Source organism: Sciurus vulgaris (assembly GCF_902686455.1).
Source record: "Sciurus vulgaris genome assembly, chromosome: 8".
Lineage (NCBI taxonomy): Eukaryota > Metazoa > Chordata > Mammalia > Rodentia > Sciuridae > Sciurus > Sciurus vulgaris.
The window spans coordinates 30047114-30060779 of NC_136468.1; the positions used below are offsets into that span (position 1 = coordinate 30047114).

Below are 13666 nucleotides of genomic sequence, written 5' to 3' on the forward strand. Positions count from 1 at the left end.
TTATTTGGGATAATCAGTTATTATTCAATGTGAAATGATTTTGAAGTGAAAGTATTAATAATTTCATAAGGATGCTAGGTATGCACCATGACAATCCTGGACATCAGGCCCCCCACTGAAATAAGGCTCAGATCTCAGGGTTGCCATCCATCCTATAACGGCAGGAGCTAGAACACTGCTCACTGTGGAGTGAGCAGGAGCTACACTGTCATCTGTAGTGAATGTGATGCTATCAGGAGTCAGGTTTCAATGTGTCCTTTTACAATTCTCTTACCCTGCCTTTCCCTCACATTGGTGGATGGAAGAAAAAGTGCTTAGCTTATATTGATGTTTTCCTTTTCTGATCCTAAGATATAGTCAGAAAAGTAAAGCTATTTATTTTTTAAAAAGATTGTCTATGACTGTTTTCAAAGGAAGAAAAATCAATAATGTCTATGTAGGAATATCCTCACATATAAGCTAATATCAATTTTTTATTTTCTCCCCAGCCTCCATGGTTATATAAACAAATTAACAAGTGTATTCTGGGGTTTAGGGTTAAGTACAAAGTTGTTGAGCATATAACCAAGTATATTTTTGTATTTACTGAATGCTTTTTTTTCCATTAAAACTTGATTTTCAGTGAGATTCTAGATTGTAGATTTGGTTTATTGGTGGGGGCTGGAGAAATTTATTTGAAAATCTATTTTAAAGTAATAAGCTAAACCTCTAGATAGTGAAGAAAAGTAGTGAGAAGTGACTTTGCATAGACCTTCCCAGATCCCAGCATTTTAATGTTTTCTTTTTCATACTACTTGTCTAAGGAGAGTTGATAAAGAGTGCTCAATAAAGGAGGCAGGCTGATCATGGTGCCATCAACACGAACTTCTGTGAACATAGTGGTAGGGCATGGGAACATGGGAGCAAATCATACAAAGAAACCAAAAATACCAAATCCAAGGTTAAAATATTTTTGAATGTTCCATAGAATTCAAGAGTTTGCCATGCATCACTTATAACTATCAAAGTACTCTTATAGCAGCTAATTTTTTAGCACTGTTTATGTGTAATTTATGATAGATTAGCTTCTACAGATGAGTGAAAAAAAGCATTGCAATTTAATTTTTGTGGACTTCTCATGATCTTCAACACAAAAATTATTAGGTGAATCCTTTAACTTTCCTAAAGATAAGTATTATTTTATTATAGAATAATTGCATTTTATTCTTTTTCTCTAATTGTATATTCCTTTTCTTAAGGGCAAAACAGGCCCATCATTGCTTATCTAAATTTCACAAATCTCTTAAAATGGAGTTTTTTCATAACTCATTTGAAAACAAATTTAACTAACTGATGGAAGGCTATTCATGGTCTTTATTCCATCTTAAGATGAGTATATTTTTGCCATATAAGTATTAATGTATTTGATTCTGGACTGTTTCCCAACACTGAATGTGTTATGTAATATAGAGTATATGTCCATATTACCTTTCAAAAATCAGAATATTCTAAATATCAAATATCTGACTCATCCAGAAAGTTTTCAAAAAAAGTGACTATCCACCTATATGTCCTGTTTCTTAACAAGTTCATAAGATACAATTTTAGTCCATATAGATAATTCTCAAAGCATAATTTTCAGGTTCTTAATTTTCTCAATTATCTTAATATCCCTTTATATCAAGACACATTTTAACCTGGATAGCAGTGGAAAATACTTTGCAATGCTCGATTTCATAAAACCACTAGATGGCATCTTTGTAAAAATATAAGCACATCAAAAGAAGTGCTTATATAAATAACTTCTGAGGAATGAAGGTAGATGTTTTATGAGAAATAAAGATAAATTATTTGAACAACAAATCCTGAGAAAATGCATAGATTTATGGTGAAAAGCAAAAGATACTGCAAAATTACTCTTCTACTTCTGAAATTTTTTTCCTAATGATCGTTTTCATTTATTTTACATTTACATTTATATAAGAAAGCAACTGTGTGTGTGTGTGTGTGTGTGAGAGAGAGAGAGAGAGAGAGAGAGAGAGAGAGAGAAATTTTGATGTGCTTACAATCTCCAAGCTGCACAAACTACCTAGGAATTCTACAGATTAGGTAAGGTATTGTAAAATTGAGTTGTATAAAGTAAACTCCATGCAAACTGTAACAAAATATGAACAGAGTTTGGGTAATAGTTCACATTTAACATGGTGAGATATTTAACAATTCTCTATTGTTTTCTTCCCTCCATTTCCTGCCCTATTCCTAATGCTAGTGTTTTCAAACTGCTGGTAACATGATCATGAATGAAGAAGGGACGAAAGTGTTAAAACTAATGTAATTCAATTTTATTTAAGACTATAATACTTATTTCACATTCTAATAAGTATACATTTCAAAATGGCATAGCTGGAATGTATCCCATTTCAAAAATGGCACTGGACATTAGGAAGTCATTGGAGAGAGAAGAATACAATTTTAACAAAATGGTATAAAGAAATGTACCATTATGAATGAGGGAACGGACCTGTACTATTTATAACAAAAATTTAAGTTTATTCTACATCCCTTTTAAATATGGAAGTGCGTTGAATACAGGTTTAAAATCTGGGCTTGAGTCAGCCTGGGTTTAATCCTGGTTTCTCTTTAAATCTCTTTGTGCCTTCGTTTTCTCAGTGAAATGGAGCTCGCACCAGTTTCTCAATAAAATATTTGTAATCATTAAGTTAAAAATATATGTAAGGTACTTATTAGTAATAACACATTTTAGCTGTTGTCATAGGAGATAGCCACATGAAATTAGCTACATTTGCAACAAGAACGTTATCTTTCACCCAACACTATTCCTTTCTTCTTTTAAAAATTCCTTAAAGAATAATGGGGGGGGGGGGGAAGCGCCTTACAATTGAGTGCTTAATAAAAGCTTTGCTTGTCCCGACTAGTGAACTCTTTAGTACTGTCTTATGCTGCAAGGAAGCTGAAAGCGAAGTATTGAATAAGCAAGTAGACACTTGCTATTGTGTACACCACGTTCTCCTTTGTCAACTGCTTACCTCTCGCTATTTTCTCTGATTCGGTTTTTTAAAAACTCTAAACTTTAATAGCGGTCACCATTTATTTCAGAGAACCATTCCCTGAAACGCTCCTGGACCTCGGTAAACACTGGGCACACCATTCCCTCTGGCGCCTTTGCGTCCTGCGGGGTTCCTCGGCTGCGCTCGGGGGCGGGGCCCGGCGGGAGGGGGTGACGCCTGGGCCGTTGCTAGGATACCACCTGCAACAGAGTCTTTTTGAGGACCGACGCTGCATCCAAAGAGCCCACGAAACCGCTTGGCCCGGGTTACCTGCGTTAATTAGCTGGGTAGGACTGGTTGTGGCTGTCCTCTCCTGGCCCGACGCCTAGGCCAGGCCTCGCGCGGTGACTACCGCGCTGGACCAGATCCCGCCCGCGCTCCCGCGGCTGCCTGCCCAGTCCGGGATGTTCCACTTTACAAGCCCTGCGAAGAGTCCCAACTTTCTCCTCCCTTTCTAGCTCCGCCTCTCTGATTTGGGATTTGCTGCAGCGTCAAGCTAGGAGGTGTACATCCCCTCACACCCAAAGCGCCTGTCGCCGAAGTAGTACAGAAACCAAACGTAAGTGAAGCCCAGGTCTGGCGTTAGAAATCGTTCCGCCGTTCATTGGCTAGGAAGCCGAGGGCTTTCAGACTTCACTCACCAGTCACGCCTTTCTTCCACCTTGGCCCTTCGCCTCTTAAACAAAAACTCACCAGGCCCATCTGGTAGAAAGCGAGGCTGGATCTCTGTCTTCATACTTATACAACAGTCTAGGTGTAACAAGCTTTAAATGGTAAACGAAATCATGCATTAGAAGTGGAAAGGGAGACGCTTTTGGGGGGTGTGTATTCATAATAGAGACTGCTTTTTTATTTTAATAAAATCAAAACGTTTGACTAGATAACACACGAACGATTAAATGTTCAAACAGTGAAAAGAATGAGCAGTGATATTCTGCCTTCTATTGGTAGTGGCACCTGAACATTGAACATACTGTTCTGCACTTTGCTTTTTGCATTCAGTACTGTGTGTTTTGGAATCAGTTTCTAGCATTATGGATCTACCTCATTTTATTTTATGTACTTATATTTCATTGTGTGGTTTTTCTAAGCATATCGTGAAATTTGGAAACTTTCATAAGCAAAAATATTGATAAATTTCACTACCTAACAACCTAAAACTTTGATATAGCAAAAGACAACAAAAACAATGTGTAATGGGAAATATAAACGCATGCATAACAAAAAGGTATTTAATGAAGACTCATAAAACAATATAAGAACTCAAGGAAGTAGTTAAGGGGCTGTTCTTGAGTCTGTAATGTGGTGCTGCCTTTTTGGAAAGCAATTTGATGGGATTTAACAGAATTACATCTGCATATTCTTTGATTTGTTCTTTCTAGTTCTAGGAACATATACTTACACTTGTATACAGAGATAAATGTACACAGGTATTTGTAATAGTAAATGCTATTTTAATAGTAAGAAAGTGGAGATGGCCTAAATGTCCATCAGTAGGGCAACAGCTAAGTATTATGTGGACTTAATCCTGTGAGGAAGTTTTTGAAAAGAATGAGGTAGAAGAATATGTTTTATGTAGAAATAATGTTAATGGGTTATGTAAATATTTAATAAAAGTACGTTGTAAAAGAATCAGTTTTAAATATACAGTAACATATTTAAAGATACATTACTATGAGCCTAAACAAGTTTAAATACATAATTGTACCTTCACAGACAGTTACTGAAAAGATAAACTGTTAACACTGCTTAACATTGAGAAACCAAATCAGGGTATCTGACTAATAAGAAGACACACTTTTTATTATATCCCTTCCTGTTCTATTAAGTTTATCATTTTTGTATGCGTTTTTTTGTATTGCTCTCTTAGAAACAGCAGCACAGCAACAAAATGAACATCAATAGTGGGAAGACATTAAATAAAATATTTTCAAATTATGATGCTACCTACCTCTTTAGGCTGGAATTTTACATTTTACATTGTGACCTGTAATGTCTGTGCTTTGTTATTTATATTTTGTATTTGCTACAGTGTGAGTTTATACATATTTATATATAAAAATGTAGCATGTTAATATACATATAGGGAGTATTGGGAACCAATATAATTAGCTGCTTATACTAGATAGGTTAAGAAACAAACCATGCTGTTGAATTTTCTATTCAGTTTAAAATGTAACCAATTTAACATAAACCATGGTTTATGTTTTCACCTAAAAATGAAAAGCGGTTTCTGATGTTTCTGGTTGTAACATCATTATTTTTCTTCTGGATCTGATCACTACTAACATACCATGGAGCATTGCTGAGTCTCAGGGGAAGATTAGCAGTTCCAATACTTTTTCTTAGTTACAAGGACCCCTTTCCTCTTCTCTGCTGGTCTCCATGAATTCCTGTATTTAAATGCCACACAAAGTAGTGGTGTAGAAGCATTTGTTCAGTTTGCCTGAATTTGAATCCCAAATCTACTGATTTCTTGCTCAGTGATCTTGAACATATTGCTCAAACTATCTGGTCCGATTTCTTGCAACATAAACACCATAACATCAACTATCTATGAAGACTAAGTAATTAAGTATAACTATTGACTAATTACAATATTGTATTTTGAAAGTGCTTTTCCATGAGTGAAATAAGCAATTTTTTGAATACCTTTGAGGCATTACTAATGTATAATTATTAGCCTTTTGGATATACTAGAAATAGTTAATTAGTAGTTAGCTAACATTTATAAAGTTGTCACTGTATGCCAGGAAGTGTTTGCTAAGTACTTTATGTACATTATTTTATTTAATCATTAAAAGCATTTTTTTTTTTTGGAATTGGCTTTTAGGGATATACTCTTTTTTTATTATTTAAACAAATGGGATACATGTTGTTTCTCTATTTGTACATGGAGTTAAGGCATAGCATTTGTGTAATCATAAATTTACATAGGGCAATGTAGTTTGATTCATTCTGTTATTTTTTTCCCTTCCCCCCACCCCTCCCACCCCTCTTTTCCCTCTATACATTCCTTCCTTTCTCCATTCTTACCACCCTCCTTATCCCTAACCCTAAACCTAACCCTAACACTAACACTAACACTAACTCCTCCTACCCCCCATTATATGTCCTCATCTGCTTATCAGCGAGATCATTCCTCCTTTAGTTTTTTGTGATTGGTTTATCTCACTTAGCATGATATCCTCCAATTTCATCCATTTGACTGCAAATGCCATAATTTTATCATTCTTCATGGTGGAGTAATATTCCATTGTATATATATGCTATATATGCCACAGTTTCTTTATCCATTCATCAACTGAAGGGCATCTGGGTTGGTTCCACAATCTGGCTATGGTGAATTGAGCAGCAATGAACATTGATGTGGCTGTATCTCTGTAGTATGCTGATTTTAAGTCCTATGGGTATAGGCCAAGGAGTGGGATAGCTGGGTCAAATGGTGATTCTATTCCAAGCTTTCTGAGGAATCTCCATACTGCTTTCCAGAGTGGCTGCACTAATTTGCAACCCCACCAGCAATGTATGAGTGTACCTTTTTCCCCACATCCTCGCCAACCCCTATTGTTGCTAGTACTCTTGATAATCGTCATTCTAATTGGAGTGAGATGAAATCTTAGGGTAGTTTTGATTTGCATATCTCTTATTACTAGAGATGTTGAACATTTTTTCATATATCTGTTGATTACTTGTACATCTTCTTCTGTGAAGTGTCTGTTCATTTCCTTAGCACATTTGTTGATTGGATTATTTGCCTTCTTGGTGTAGAGTTTTTTGAGTTCTTTATAGATTCTGGAAATTAGCGCTCTATCTGAAGTATGAGTGGCAAAGATATTCTCCCACTCTGTAGGCTCTCTTCACATTACTAATAGTTTCCTTTGCTTAGAGAAAGCTTTTTAGTTTGAATCTCTCCCAGTTGTTGATTCTTGCTTTTATTTCTTGTGCTATGGGAGTCCTGTTAAGCAAGTCTGATCCTAAGCCAACAAGTTGAAGGTTTGGACCTACTTTTTCTTCTATAAGATGCAGGGTCTCTGGTCTGATTCCGAGGTCCTTGATCCGTTTTGAGTTGAGTTTTGTGCAGGGTGAGAGATAGGGGTTTAATTTCATTCTGTTGCACATGGTTTTCCAGTTTTCCCAGCACCATTTGTTGAAGAGGCTATCTTTTCTCCATTGCATATTTTTGGCACCTTTGTCTAGTATGAGAAAATTGTATTTATTTGTGTTTGTGTCCGTGTCCTCTATTCTGTACCATTGATCTACCTGTCTATTTTGGTACCAATACCATGCCGTTTTTGTTACTATTGCTTTGTAATAGAGTTGAAGATCTGGTGTTGCGATACCCCCTGCTTCGCTCTTTCTACTGAGGATTGCTTTAGCTATTCTGGGTTTTTTATTCTTCCAGATGAATTTCATATTGCTTGCTCTATATCTGTAAGGTGCATCATTGGGATTTTAATTGGAATTGCATTGAATCTGTATAGCACTTTAGGTAGTATGGCCATTTTGACAATATTAATTCTTCCTATCCAAGAACATGGGAGATCTTCCCATCTTCTAAGGTTTTCTTTAATTTCTTTCTTTAGTGTTCTGTAGTTCTCATTGTAGAGGTCTTTCACCTCTTTTGTGAGATTGATTCCCAAGTATTTTATTTTTTTCGATACTATTGTGAATGGGGTAGTTTTCTAATTTCTCTTTCTGAAGATTCATCACTTACGTATAAAAATGCATTGGATTTATGAGCAGTGATCTTATAACCTGCTACTTTACTGAATTCACTTATGAGTTCTAAGAGTTTTCTGGTGGAATTTCCAGGTTCCTCTAAATATGTAATCATGTCATCAGCGAACAGGGATAGTTTGAGTTCCTCTTTTCCAATTCGTATCCCTTTAATTTCTGTGGTTTGTCTAATTGCTCTGGCTAGAGTTTCAAGGATGATGTTGAATAGAAGTGGTGAAAGAGGGCATCCCTGTTGTGTTCCAGTTTTTAGGGGAAATGCTTTCAGTTTTTCACCATTTAGAATGATATTGGCCATGGGCTTAGCATAGATGGCCTTTGCAACGTTAAGGAATGCTCCCACTATCCCTATTTTTTCTAGTGTTTTGAGCATGAAGGGATGCTGTATTTTATCAAATGCTTTTTCTGCATCTATTGAAATAATCATGTGATTCTTAACTTTAAGTCTGTTGTTATGGTGAATAACATTTATTGATTTCCGAATGTTGTACCAACCTTGCATCCCTGGGATAAAACCCACTTGATCGTGGTGCACTATCTTTTTATTATATTTTTGTATGCGATTTGCTAAAATTTTGTTGAGAGTTTTTGCGTTGATGTTCATTAAGGATGTTGGTCTGAAATTTTCTTTCCTGGATGTATCTCTGTCTGGTTTAGGTGTCAGGGTGATATTGGCTTCATAGAATGAGTTTGGGAGGGTTCCCTCCTCTTCTGTTTTATGGAATACTTTGAGAAGTATTGGAATGAGCTCTTCTTTAAAGGTTTTGTAGAACTCGGCTGAGAACCCATCTGGTCCTGGACTTTTCTTTGTTGGTAGGCTTTTGATGACCTCTTCGATTTCATTGCTTGAAATTGATTTATTTAAGTTGTGTATGTCTTCCTCGTTCAGTTTAGGTAATTCATATGTCTCTAGAAACTTGTTGATGTCTTCAAGGTTTTCTGTTTTGTTGGAGTATAGATTTTCAAAATAGCTTCTAATTATGTTTTGTATTTCACTCGTGTCTGTTGTGATATTTCCTTGTTTATTCCGAATTTTAGTAATTTGAGTTTTCTCCCTTTTTCTCTTTGTTAGCGTGGCTAAGGGTTTATCAATTTTGTTTATTTTTTCAAAGAACCAACTATTTATTTTGTTAATTTTTCCGATTGTTTCTTTTGTTTCAATTTCATTGATTTCGGCTCTGATTTTAACTATTTCCTGTCTTCTACTACTTTTGGTATTGGTCTGCTCTTCTTTTTCTAGGGCTTTGAGCTGTAGTGTTAAGTCGTTTATTTGTTGATTTCTACTTCTTTTGTTGAATGCGCCCCATGAAATAAATCTTCCTCTAAGTACTGCTTTCATAGTGTCCCAGAGATTTTGATATGATGTTTCTTTGTTCTCGTTTACTTCTAAGAATTTTTTAATTTCCCTCCTGATGTCTTCTGTTAGCCATTCATCATATAATAGTGTATTATTTAATCTCCAGGTATTGGAGAAGTTTCTGTTTTTTATTCTGTCATTTATTTCTAATTTCAATCCATTATGATCTGATAGAGTACAAGGTAGTATCTGTATCTTCTTGTATTTGCTGACAGTAGCTTTGTGGCATAATATATGGTCTATTTTAGAGAAGGATCCATGTGCTGCTGAGAAGAAAGTGTATTCGTTCTTTGTGGGATGGTATATTCTATATAAGTCGGTTAAGTCTAAATTGTTGATTGTGTTATTAAGATCTATGGTTTCTTTATTCAATTTTTGTTTAGAAGATCTATCCAGCGGTAAGAGAGGTGTGTTAAAATTGCCTAGTATTATTGTGTTGTGGTCTACTTGATTTCTGGAATTGAGAAGGATTTGTTTGACGTACATGGATGAGCCAATGTTCGGGGTATAGATATTTAGGATTGTTATGTCTTGCTGATTTATGCTTTCCTTAAACCGTATGTAATGTCCTTCTTTATCCCTTCTGACTAGTTTTGGCTTGAAGTCCACATTATCTGAAATGAGGATGGATACTCCAGCTTTTTTGCTGTGTCCGTGTACATGGTATGTTTTTTCCCATCCTTTCACCTTTAGTCTATGGGTATCTCTTTCTCTGAAATGAGTCTCTTGCAGGCAGCAAATTGTTGGATTTTTCTTTTTAATCCATTCTGCCAGTCTATGTCTTTTGATTGATGAGTTCAGGCCATTAACATTCAGGGTTATTATTGTGATATGATTTTTATTCCCAGTCATTTGACTCATTTTTGTTTTTTGACATGGTTTGGTTTCTCCTTTATTTGGCTATTCCTTTAGGCTAGTTCCTCCCATTGCTGATTTGCATTGTTGTTTTTTATCTCTTCCTCTTGAAATATTTTGCTGAGAATGTTCTATAATGCCAGCTTTCTTTTTGTAAATTCTTTTAGCTTTTGTTTATCATGGAAGGATTTTATTTCGTTGTCAAATCTGAAAGTAAGTTTTGCTGGGTATAAAATTCTTGGTTGGCATCCATTTTATTTCAGGGCTTGGTAAATGTTGTTCCAGGCCCTCCTAGCTTTTAGGGTCTGGATTGAAAAATCTGCTGATATTCTTATTGGTTTCCCCCTGAATGTAATTTGATTCTTTTCTCTCGTTGCCTTTAAAATTCTGTCTTTATTTTGTATGTTAGGTATTTTCATAATAATGTGCCTTGGTGTGGGTCTGTTGTAATTTTGTATATTTGGAGTCCTGTAAGCCTCTTGTACTTGGTTTTCCATTTCATTCTTCAGATTTGGGAAATTTTCTCATACTATTTCATTGAATAGATTGTTCATTCCTTTGGTTTGTTTCTCTAAGCCTTCCTCAATCCCAAAAATTCTTAAATTTGGCCTTTTCATGATATCCCATAATTCTTATAGATTCTGTTCATGATTTCTTACCATGTTCTCTTTTTGGTCAATTTGTTTTTAAGATTAAATATTTTGTCTTCAATGTCTGAGGTTCTGTCTTCCAGGTGTTGTATCCTATTGGTTATGCTTTCTATGGAGTTTTTAACTTGGTTTATTGTTTCCTTCATTTCAAGGATTTCTCTTTGTTTTTTTTTTTTTTTTTTCAATATCTCTAACTCTTTATTGAAGTGATCTCTTGCTTCCCGTATTTGGTCTTTTAACCATTGATTGGTGCAATCATTTAATGCCTGCATTTGCTCTTTCATCTCCTCATTTGCTTCCCTGATTGTTTTCATTATGTACATTCTGAACTCCCTTTCTGACATTTCTTCTGCTGTGCTGTCATTGGGTTTTATTGATATAGTATCTGGGTTTGTTTGGGACATTTTCTTCCCTTGTTTTCTCATATTTGTCAGCTATCAGGGGGACTTTGTGATATTGCAGATTTCCTCTATTGGCTTATATTGACCCTGTAGATTTCCAGTGTATCACCTCTCAGCCTTCAGTAGCCTGAAGTCTTGGAGTAACTTGATAAAGCAGTGCTTCTGAAGAAAGCTGCCCCTAGCCCACTACTGGTTCCAGGGCTTGGAGCTGGTTCTGTGTGGGAAGGCTCTCATGGGGGGGGGGGCTTGCTCCGAGAAGCTGGCCATGTGGTAGGAGCCCACCGCAGGAGTTCGCAGGGCTGCCTGGGGAAAACTCTAGCTGCCCTGGCCTACTCTGATAAGCCGCCCCTATCCGGGCCTGCGCCCAGGCCAAGCTTCCCCCGATGGGGGAGACTCACCCCGTGGCTCTATTATAGTCCGAGTCTCTCAATGCCTCCCCTTCTTGAATCTTGGGTTCTGGAGCGACTGGAGATGCATTCACCCTCTAATCCGCCATCTGGGATCACCCAGTGGAAAGAGCCTGCAGCCATAGGGAGCAGGGCCGCCTGGAGAAGTCTCTGGCTGCCCTGCCCTGGTCCCAGAGGCTGCTTGCAGGTCGGAGCTCTCCGCTGGCTCGGGGACTTGTGGCTGGCTCTGTGTGGAAAGGCTCTCACTGGGCGGTCTGCTCTGAGAAGCTAGCTTTGAAAGGCGCCTCCTGCTGAAGGGAGCCAGGCTGCTTGGGGAAGTCCCTGGCTGCCCTGTCCTGGTCCCTGAAGCTGCCTGCGGGCCGGAGCTCACTACGCTGGCTCAGGGCCTTGGAGCTGGTTCTGTGCAGAAGACTCTCACTGGGGGGCTTGCTTGAGAAGCTGGAGAAGCTGGCTGTGTGGGAGGAGCCCACCACTGGAGTGCACAGGGCTGCCTGGGGAAGACTCTAACTGCCCTGGCCTACTCTGATAAGCCGTCTCTATCCGGGCCTGCCGCCCAGGCCGAGCTTCACCCGGTCGGGGAGACTCACCCCATGGCTCTATTTTAGTCTGAGTCTCTCAATGCCTCCCCTTCTTGAATCCTGGGTTCTGGAGTGACTGTAGATGCAGTCACCCTCTAGTCTGCCATCTTGGATCCATTAAAAGCATTTTTGATGTTGAATCTATTACTATCCCATTTTACAAGTGAGGAAGATTAGACTTATATTAAGAAACCTCTTTATCACAAAGTCATATAGTATTAAGGACTCGAGGGGTCTGGTGTTTTGCCCCACTTGCAAACTAATAAGTTCGCCTATCACTGTTTCTTGGGTGCTGGTCAGAGAAAAAGAACTCTCTGTAAAAGAAGTAGTCAGTGTTTCATGTTTGTACCAATTTCCTTTGTCCTCCAAGTCCTATAGGATTGACACAAGTGAATATGTTGGTCTGTTTTCTGTTACTATAATGAAATACTCCCTTTTGAGTAATTTATAAAGAAAAGAGACTAACTTAACTCACAGTTTTGAAGACTGAAAGTCAACAGCATGGTGTCAACCTGGTAAGATGTTGAATGGCATTCTTATGTGGGAGTACTTGTGGAAGGGAACAGTTGAAAGGCAGCCCAGAAACCAGTGTTGAGAGGGCTCTCTGGAGAACTAGTTCAAGGTCCTACAGAACTACATTAATCACTTCCAAGGGTAGTGACCCCACTGATCTCCCACTAGGCTCTACTGTTAAGGTCACCCCTCCCACCATCACTGCACTGAGGATCAAGCTCTGACACATGAAGCCTGTTGAACACACTCAAATGGTATCCAGACCATAGCAATATGCCCACATGGGTGCCTGCACATGGGGATTTTACTGTTTTTAAAGTAAGCCAAGGGAAATGTGCTCTTAATTGGGAGATGACATCTCAACTGTCATGGGTTCTAGATGCAAGCGCAACCTGAGAAATGACCTGGTCAGCCACGTCTTGACTTTGCATTTTTGTCATACCCAGAAACACTGAGTGAAGAGGCATTCAGGCCCCATGTCAGATTGCTTCTATCAGGAGGAAGTTACTAAGTCAGGGTCCAAACCCAGGTAGTCTTGCTCCAGCATTGACCCTCCTGAAAGCCCACTTTGGGAAACCAAAGCTGAGAACCACTGTACTGAATGGCAGTGAGGTCCTTCTGGTCTCTAATCTTCATGACTCTGAGTTAGAATCTTGAAATTTCTTATTTTAAGGTTGAACAGACACTTACCATTGCAATTATTATAAACATAGTTGCTAAACCCCCTCTTTAAAAACAACTGATAGCTTATAAACTTTTAATGCAATTATTTAGTTCACTTACTCATATCATTTGCCAAGGACCTATGAACCTTAGGCAATATCATGCATAAAAACTACAGGTGAGAAGTACAACAGTCTTCCTTCTGAGGCAATAGCTTGCACGGAGGGGAATAATCTAGGACATTTAGCATTCTAAACTTAGTAGTGAGGTAAATATAGGCATCACAAACCACAGCAACTAGGAAATGGCCACAGTTTCATCAACAAGGAAGACAGAATAGTGTTGATGTATCCAGTATGCATGAAAGGAACTCCTTTATGGTATGTGGCTGCTGTTACTTAGTGCATTGATGTCATGTGTCTCATGCCTTTAAATGCTGACTGTAGACTTCTGACTTT

At 37.9% G+C, this 13666-nt stretch overlaps 1 protein-coding gene across 2 annotated transcripts in view; it reads left to right on the forward strand.

Annotated features, from left to right (window-relative positions):
• Positions 1-208: 208 nt before the first annotated feature.
• IQUB (IQ motif and ubiquitin domain containing) overlaps positions 209-13666 on the forward strand; it is a 208667-nt gene continuing 195209 nt past the window's right edge. For both annotated transcript variants that reach the window (XM_079149847.1, XM_079149846.1), the window contains exon 1: positions 209-3606. The gene's annotated coding sequence lies outside the window, so the exon portion shown is untranslated. The remainder of the gene's footprint in view (positions 3607-13666) is intronic.